We start from the raw sequence: 9,026 nt of genomic DNA, 5'->3' as shown, positions 1-9,026 counted from the left end.
TGCAACTGCTGTCATCAGCTCTGCCTTGAGCCCTGGTAGCGCCGCTCGCTGTGCGGAAGAACGAAGCGCGTCCGATATGCCGCTCTCCGTAAGAAATACGTTTTCGTACCTTTCGCGGTTGAGACACCTGGTGTCCTGGGTCCAGCGGACACACAGGGGGGAGGGGGTCGGATGCGACCCCCCCCAGGCTGTCGTGGGTACGGAAATAGCCCAGGCGGTGCCGGGTTAAACTAATAGTATTACCACAGGGAACACGACGCATTTATAGCCGAAACATTTGCTTTTTTTCTTAAATAAGATTGAAACATTGCGAGTACTGGCTTTTCGCCTAGCAGTTGGGCGTGAGTGACGATAAAAATTATTTCGCTCTCCCTTGCTCCTGCACCTGCGGAAAGTGGATGGATGGGCATTGGCTACTTACTGGAAGGGTGTAATAAGGGCAATAAACCACTTCATGCTCCGATAATTGCATTACGTCTACGACGGTGTAAAGTAAAGAATAAAGATGTGTGAAGAAATAAACATCTGACAATTGGCTGACTTTCCTGCCTCCCGGCCGCTACTCAGGTCCACCACTCGCCGTTGTCAGTGCACGGTTTTTCTAGCAAGCTCCAGCCTAGTATTGATCTTATTCAGTATTTACGGTACGAAGATTTGATAACGGAATGTGACGTTTCCACATCATGCTTGATGGTTGAAGTTTGCAACGTTAACAACTACCAAGTCAAGTCGCAGCCCCAGTCATCTGGCACGTCTCTGTCATCGAATAAAGCCAATGAACAAGAAAGTTATTATTTTCCAGCATAAATGAAAATATATAACACTGCTACAGGCGGTACGCGGATGTCATGCACATTACACACAACGATTCAATCGAATAAAAACTGGATTAACCATAAATCAGCACTGGATTAACCATAAATAATAACAGTACAGCACTGGATTAACCATAAATAATAACAGTACAGCACCAAACACTTGAGATGCACATTATATTACTTTAGAATTTAGATGCACAGAGGAGTAATGAGACTAAAAGTTTTAGCACGCCCTATCTTAAAAAAAATATTGAACGAGATATTTCCACAGTGCAAAAACAAAACCGAAATCCGACAAAAAACCGATTCCAGGTTCAATGTCCACAGATTTAAAAACAAAACTTTCAAGTGCCCCCCATGGTAAAAAAAAAAATGACCAAAGACGGAATTGTAACAAAGAATAAATAAAGATAAGTGCGGCAAACGAAAGGCGGCACTGGACCAGCGTCTGCCCAAAGTAGGCGCCCAGAGTTACTCCTTAGCCCAGCGGGCAGCAGCAAATGAATTACAACCAAAGGAAGAATATGCATTAGTCTATTAAGGCTCATCGCACCATGACGAGGCACAGCTCGGATAACGCGATTCGCCTGCGTCCTCCAGGCGAGAAGCACCTCGAGTAGGCTGCCGTGTCTTGACCAACTGCCGCATCCGTCGTCCGCGCCGCAGGCCTCCCAGCGGCCATGTTCCAACGGAGCCGTGAGCTTCACCGTCTCCCGCTCCGCCTCTACAAGGTGGATGGAGGCCTGGCCGGACGGGTGGCACAAGGACATCTGGAGCTCCTGCTGCCGGGCCCGGTGGAAGGAGTAGATCGCCGCTCCGCGGTCGACATCCACCAGCTCCGAGCCGGCCACCAGTCCAGCTCGGAGTAGTGCCTCCATCGCATCGGCCGTCGACCGGCGTGGGGCCCGGATGTGACTAGTGCAGCTCCGTGGGGTGCCCTGCCGCGCTCTGCCGAGTGTGCAGAGAGCAGGTAGACTGGTGGCGGTGAAGAAAACAAGCAGTTATCTTCTTTCGGGATCTGTAAAGAAGCATTCTACTAAAAACTACATCCAAAACGTTTTCCATATTTTTTTACAGAACACAATGCAGTAGCCAAAATAGATATGAAGTATGTGAAGACAACAGTCTACTGCCATTAGATAACTGATCCTGATGGACAAATACTTTAGATACTAGTATATCATAAGGTGGTTCAAAGGCACACTTTGCAGCTCCAGTAAAAAATCACTGTTTTTCATACTTCATACTGTAAGGGGAAATGGTGGGGTGGGGATGCAGCCAAGAGTGCATCATATAGGGTTGTAGTGGTCGGACCATCTGGAGCAATAGCCTGTTTTTGCCGTTTTTAATGTTAACCCTATGACGCACATGAGCACGCGCCACGGGCGCACCCCCGGCCGAATCGTGCCCAAAATCTAATACGACCTTTTGAATTACATGACCCACGAGTCGTGAAAATTTCACCCTCGTGCGTCAATCGACGGTGCCGCAATATCCGTTTTTGGGCGTCACGCCGCCGCAGCCTGTTTTTGCCGATTCTAATGCTAACTCTATGGCGCACATGAGCACACGTCACGGGCGCACCCCCGGCCGCATCGTGCCCAAAATTTAATACGACAAATGAGTGCACGCCCTCGACTTGGCGTGAAAATTTCACCCCCGTAGCCCTTACCGTTTCCGAGCAATAGCCTGTTTTTGCCGTTTTTAATGTTAACCCTATGGCGCACATGAGCACGCGCCACGGGCGCACCCCCGGCCGAATCGTGCCCAAAATGTAATACGACCTGTTGAATTACATGACCCACGAGTCGTGAAAATTTCACCCTCGTGCGTCAATCGACGGCGCCGCAATATCCGTTTTGGGGCATCACGCCGCCGCAGCCTGTTTTTGCCGATTCTAATGCAAGTCTATGGCGCACATGAGCACACGTCACGGGCGCACCCCCGGCCACATCGTGCCCAAAATTTAATACGACAAATGAGTGCACGCGCTCGACTTGGCGTGAAAATTTCACCCCCGTAGCCCTTACCGTTTCCGAGCAATAGCCTGTTTTTGCCGATTCTAATGCTAACCCTATGGCGCATATGAGCACGCGCCACGGGCGCACCCCCGGCCGCATCGTGCCCAAAATTTAATACGACCTGTTGAATGACGCGACCCACGAGCCGTGAAAATTTCACCCTCGTGCATCAATCGACGGCGCCGCATTAAGCCTTTTTAAGCGTAACCCGACGGCGGACTTTTTAAGATTTATAAATAGTAGATAGTAGACCACTACAACCGCTGGGTCGTGTCCCAGCGGTTGATGGTCCCTACAGATGGTCCGCGGAGGGGAGACCCATACCAGAACGTAGATTGTGAAACAATGTAAGTGTCTGCCAATATTACCTTTTCCAGAAGAGTTGAAAAACAGCAATGGGTCAGCTCTTGCGAGAAGCACCATGCAGTGTTGGCTGCACTTCAATCTGTCTCCTGTAAAAAAAAAAAACAGTATCACTGTATGATTGACAGTTTGATTGCATTTCCTTCCAGCTCCAACATCTCTATTTTAGACATTCTCAGTTCCCACTTGCGCACGGCACCCTACTAACCGGTCTCTAGCGATGTGCCAAATCTGAGCACAATCGGCCCAGCCGTTCTTGAGATCTGGAAGCGTCACCTTGCACATGTGCACGTGCAGTTGGCAGTTGCACCCCAACCGTGACACATTTAAACACATTGCCCAGTGGGTGCCTACATCCTTTTTATAATGTAGTTATTGTCATAACAATCAAGTTGTACTGTGCTATTGTCATTACAACAAAAGTGACACCTCTCCGTTTTACACGTGTCACGTGCAGTGGAGGTCACCCGCATGCATTGTCCATAATAAATACTTGTAAGAAGGGTATACACTATACGCTACCTCACACAAAAAACCGCAAGTGTAACAGTGTCCGTCCCCCTCCCCGGCGCCGTTTTCTTCCAGGGGAGGCGCCCCAGCCGCCGTACTGGGGCGTAGCGGAGTCCGTGCTTTTAGCACAGCAAAATATCCACCCAGGCTAAATTAACGTCACGACAACCTAGGATTAAGAGTGGCTACAGACTTCAGACTTTATGCATACTTAACATTGAAGTATTATATATGCAACTAAATGACACACATGGTGTTTGTTCTAACCTTCTCAACAGAAAGTGAACATGTCAGGACAGCACCCCTTGGTGACCATTATATTCAAGGGGTGTACAGGAACTGATTCCCCAGGGGTGAAGCGATAGAAGCAAAAACATGAGTCACTAGTTATATATACTGTTCCCTCCTGTGTCTTCCCTCCTGCAGGAAAAAAATACATGTGTGATGCCCAATGTGACTGATAACTGCATATTATACAGCTGGAAATATTGTACAAAGTTGTGACAACACAAGCAAACTATGCATGTCACTGCTCTTGTATAACTTTTCTATTTTTATTGCTATATGAGACCTCACAAGACACAAAAATATGCATGGTTAGAAAGTGGGTAACAATACATTTCAAATGAACTAAGCAGATTATTTCTAAGCTCCTTTAAGTCCCAATTTCTGCTATATTTCGCTTGGAGTCACTTCATAGTTTGAACTCAAGGTGCCTTGTGGATTTACCTTAGGTATGTAGGTAAATCCACAAGGATTTATGGGCTTTGCCTCAGTTAATTAGCTGCTCCTTCAATTTAAGTTTCTCGTTAAATTTCATTGAGGCGTTGCAAGATGGGCTGTAGCCGAATTCTCTTCCCTGTTTAGCTGATGCTCAAAATACCTGAACATTTTTAATTCCAATTTTTGTAGCTGTTAACAATTGGTAAAGGCCCATGTACCTAGACAACAATGACTTTACAGAGGAAACCCCTGGCTGTGTTTCATGGGCGCGCTGCCAGCAGCTGCCAGCGCATTCCGTGGAGATAGCGTCAACCTCTGGTAGTGTTGGAGGTATAGGCTTGTTGATATCTATGGAAGCCAAAAGTGGCTGGCAGAGTACCGCGTTAAACCACCCTTATTTTTTGCACAATAATGGTGTGATAACTGTTCCTGCAAAAAAACATAAGGTGAAGTGAAGTAAAATCAGGTCAAACATTTATATATACCCAAAAGTAGCAGTGTATGGAGTACGTATATTCACATTACCATTCCAATAATATGATGCACAACAGGCCATAGAAAAACCAGTGAATGTTGAATTGTACCCCAATTTCAATATAAATATGGCACTTGGCAATAACAGTTAAACACACCGTTTTTGATGCTAAATCAACAGAGAAAACTCCTGAACATAAAAAATGATCAGAATGTATAATAAGGATAAAAGTATAAATAAAAATCGACGACATCAGCGCCTATCATCGAACTTGCACATTCACCACTCCCCATTCCACGCACAGATTGTAAACACACCGTTTTTGATGCTAAATCAACAGAGAAAACTCCTGAACATAAAAAATGATCAGAATGTATAATAAGGATAAAAGTATAAATAAAAATCGACGACATCAGCGCCTATCATCGAACTTGCACATTCACCACTCCCCATTCCACGCACAGATTGTTTACCCCTTGGTTTACCCCGTGTTCGCAGTCTCCCTGACGACGGAGATTCTATACGCCCGCCGACCAATCACGTTCAAGATCAGCGGGGCTTGGCCGCAGTTCTCGAACGCCATTGGCCAGATTAAGCAGGACCTTCGTCGTCAGTAAACTGTGAACACGGCGTTACATATTTCGCTATGGTAACAAAAGCGCCAGAATTGACTACCAGAATTGGATCCGAAGGTCAAATGGGTCACGTGACTGACAAGTTCAGATGGACAACACCAGGAAAACGGAACAACGTGCAATAACGTTCTATATATCATTGGAAAGAGCATCAAAAGTTGTATAAAATATCAACTTTTGACTTAAACATATCTTAAACGTAAAAAGTTATTAAGCAGCAAAGACGCTCCCATTGACTTTCCATGTAAAAATTTTTCATTTTTAAACGAGCTTCAAAAGAGCAAACGAATTCTGACAGCTTAACAAAGCATAACAACATGTTCTATGGTCTTTTCTCAACAAGTCCTGAAAGTTTAAACAAAATCGTATCATATAATTTTGTACAATGAGCGAATGAAAAAGTCTCTGCAAAAACGCCCATTGACTTAACATGGGGAGCGAAAAAAATTCAACTTTGACCTCGTGCAAAGACACGTTACGAAGTTCTGAGGGGTATACGGCGCACACTAGCGTGTACCCAAACCTGTTTGCCATAAAATGCTGGGAAGAAAACCACCTCTTCCTTGGCTCGTTTTCCCGCCATTGGCGATCGCGCAAAAAGTGTCCAAAACCCCGTTGACTTAACATGGGCAAAATGGAATCGCACGTGCCACGTGCCACGAGGTTTTAAGCGAGTAGCGACCGGTGCCATCAGGTAGATCGCCTGCGGGAGCCCATACCCTGAAATTTTTACGAAGATTGAGGGATTCGTTTAGGAGAGGCTCAACTTGTCTCGATTCGCTGCCAGACTTGCAAAACATAGCCCGGAGAACGACCGCTCCGGTTGTTTTTCAATAGAAAAACACAATTCTAACGAATAGTGTTTGTCTTTTCAAACAACCTGCGGTTACAGAAAAAAACGCAAAAAAGCCGCAAAAACGCCCGTCCGCCGCAAAACGCAAACACCGCAAAAAACGCAAATACCACCGCCACAAAAAAATCGCCCGCATCGCCCGCCGCCAAAGGCAAAACGTCGCAAAACGCGGCCGCCCGCCTAAAACCGCAACACCGCAAATAACGCCCGGCCGCCGGCGACCGCAAAACCCCGCAAAAAACGGCCGCCCGCCGCAAACTACAAAACGCCGCAAAAAACGGCCGCCCGCCGCAAACCGCCGCTAAAACGGCCGCCCGCCGCCAAACGCAAACACCGCAAAACACCCGCATCGCCCGCCCGCCCGCCGCCAAACACAAAAAACGCAAAAAACGCAAACACCGCCGCAAAAAACGCCCGCAACGCATGCCCGCCCGCCGCCAACCGCAAAACGCCGCAAAAAACGGCCGCCCGCCGCCAAACAAAAACACCGCAAAAAACGCAAAAACGGCCGCCCGCCGCGAAACGCAAACACCGAAAAAACGCAAACACCGCCGCAAAAACGCCCGCCGTAGGCAAAACGCAAACACTGACGCATTAAGACAAATATGGCGCCCTGCGGCAAATGTGGTGCATTCATATCTACCGTTTAAGCAGCCATCGCTTAATTACAGCGCATCCTAATCGTCCAATTTTCGACAAAATAACGCACATTCTGCACTTTGTGGCAAAAATGGCGCTTTGAGACAAACGTGGCGCACTGCAACAAACGTGCCGCATTCGTTCATGTCGCTTAACAATTCATCAACCCACCAAATTCTAGTCCAATCGGACTTAAACTGACAAAGTTATGTACATTTGAATATTTCACTATAAAATATATCCGCAACGGAGGTGCCCAAATTTGCACGTGTGCCACGTGATCGCCGGTGGTGTAAGCAGGACTTGTCTCCTCACTGATTGCACCATTTCAGTATTCCTGGCTTGTGCTGTTTTCGGTCTCTAGCGGTGTACCAAATTTGAACTAAATCGGCCCGGCCGGTCACGAGATCTGGAAGCGTCACCCTGCACGTGCGCACGTGCAGCGGCACCCCTACCATGGCACATGAAAATGGATCGCCTAGTAGATGACTACCTCCATGCCCAGTTTCAGCGCAATCGGCCCAGTAATTACCGAGTTATTGCACATTACAAAACTGACACCTCTCCGTTTTACACGTGTCACGTGCAGTAGTGGTCACCCGCATGCATCATCCATAGTAAATACTTCTAAGAAGGGTATACGCTACCCCACACAAAAAACCGCAAGTGTATCGGTCCCCTGGTTGCGGAGATATAAGTCGTACAAAAACGTCCCCACGGAGGCCGGCCGCTAATATTTAGCATTAAATCGCATCCTTCAATGGGAGGTATCCCCGTCACCTGTTCGTATACTGTCTGAGCAGGACCATATATAGGTGTGAGCTCAAATCTCGGTAATGTCGTGCTTTTTTACTAAATTTCTCAAAAACGGCACAACGTGCAATAACGCTCTGTATATCATTGGAAAGAGCATCAAAAGTTGTATAACCTATCAACTTTTCACTTAAATATATCTCAACTGTAAAAAGTTATTAAGCAGCAAAGACGCTCCCATTCACTTTCCATGTTAAAATTTTTCATTTTTAAAGAAGCCTAAAGACAACAAACGAATTTGCACAGCTTAAAGAAGCATAACAACATGTTCTATGGTCTTTTCTCAACAAGTCCTGAAAGTTTAAACAAAATCGTATCATATAATTTTGTACAATGAGCGAATGAAAAAGTCTGCAAAAACGCCCATTGACTTAACATGGGGAGCGAAAAAAGTTCAACTTTGACCTCGTGCAAAGACACGTTACGAAGTTCTGAGGGGTATACGGCGCACACTAGCGTGTACCCAAACGTGTTTGCCATAAAATGCTGGGAAGAAAACCACCTCTTCCTTGGCTCGTTTTCCCGCCATTGGCGATCGCGCAAAAAGTGTCCAAAACCCCGTTGACTTAACATGGGGAAAATGGAATCGCACGTGCCACGTGCCACGAGGTTTTAAGCGAGTAGCGACCGGTGCCATCAGGTAGATCGCCTGCGGGAGCCCATACCCTGAAATTTTTACGAAGATTGAGCGATTCGTCTAGGCTGGAATCAAGTTGCCCCAATTCGCTGCCAGACTTGCAAAACATAGCCCGGAGAAGGACCGCTCCGGTTGTTTTTCAATAGAAAAACACAATTCTAACGAATAGTGTTTGTCTTTTCAAACAACCTGCGGTTACCCGGCCGGTCACGAGATCTGGAAGCGTCACCCTGCACGTGCGCACGTGCACCGGCACCCCTACCGTGGCACATGAAAATGGATCGCCTGGTAGGTGACTACCTCCATGCCAAGTTTCAGCGCAATCGGCCCAGTAATTGCCGAGTTATTGCACTTATTACAAAACTGACACCTCTCCGTATTACACGTGTCACGTGCAGTAGGGGTCACCCGCATGCATCGTCCATAGTAAAATACTTCTAAGAAGGGTATACGCTACCCCACTCAAAAAACCGCAAGTGTATTGGTCCAGTGGCTGCGGAGATATTAGTCGTACAAAAACGTCCCCACGGCGGCCGGCT

At 46.9% G+C, this 9,026-nt stretch overlaps 1 long non-coding RNA gene across 9 annotated transcripts; it reads right to left on the bottom strand.

The window, feature by feature from the left end:
* Positions 1-776: 776 nt before the first annotated feature.
* Positions 777-5,386, bottom strand: LOC122387380. Of its 9 annotated transcripts, none has more exons than XR_006257566.1 (4): positions 5,342-5,366; positions 3,411-4,864; positions 3,208-3,291; positions 777-1,836 (listed from the first exon to the last, which is right to left on the bottom strand). It is a non-coding gene; the product is annotated as an uncharacterized LOC122387380 (long non-coding RNA). The 9 variants fall into 9 exon arrangements; XR_006257570.1 differs by lacking the exon at positions 5,342-5,366 and adding an exon at positions 5,182-5,202; XR_006257568.1 differs by having other exon boundaries at positions 3,411-5,386.
* Between the last annotated feature and the right edge of the window lie 3,640 nt (positions 5,387-9,026).

The sequence above is a fragment of the Amphibalanus amphitrite genome, unplaced genomic scaffold, assembly GCF_019059575.1.
Source record: "Amphibalanus amphitrite isolate SeventyFive unplaced genomic scaffold, NRLGWU_Aamphi_draft 000284F_arrow, whole genome shotgun sequence".
Classification (NCBI taxonomy): Eukaryota; Metazoa; Arthropoda; class Thecostraca; order Balanomorpha; family Balanidae; genus Amphibalanus; species Amphibalanus amphitrite.
Note: the sequence above shows the minus strand (reverse complement) of the source record. Positions and strands in the feature narration are given on the sequence as shown.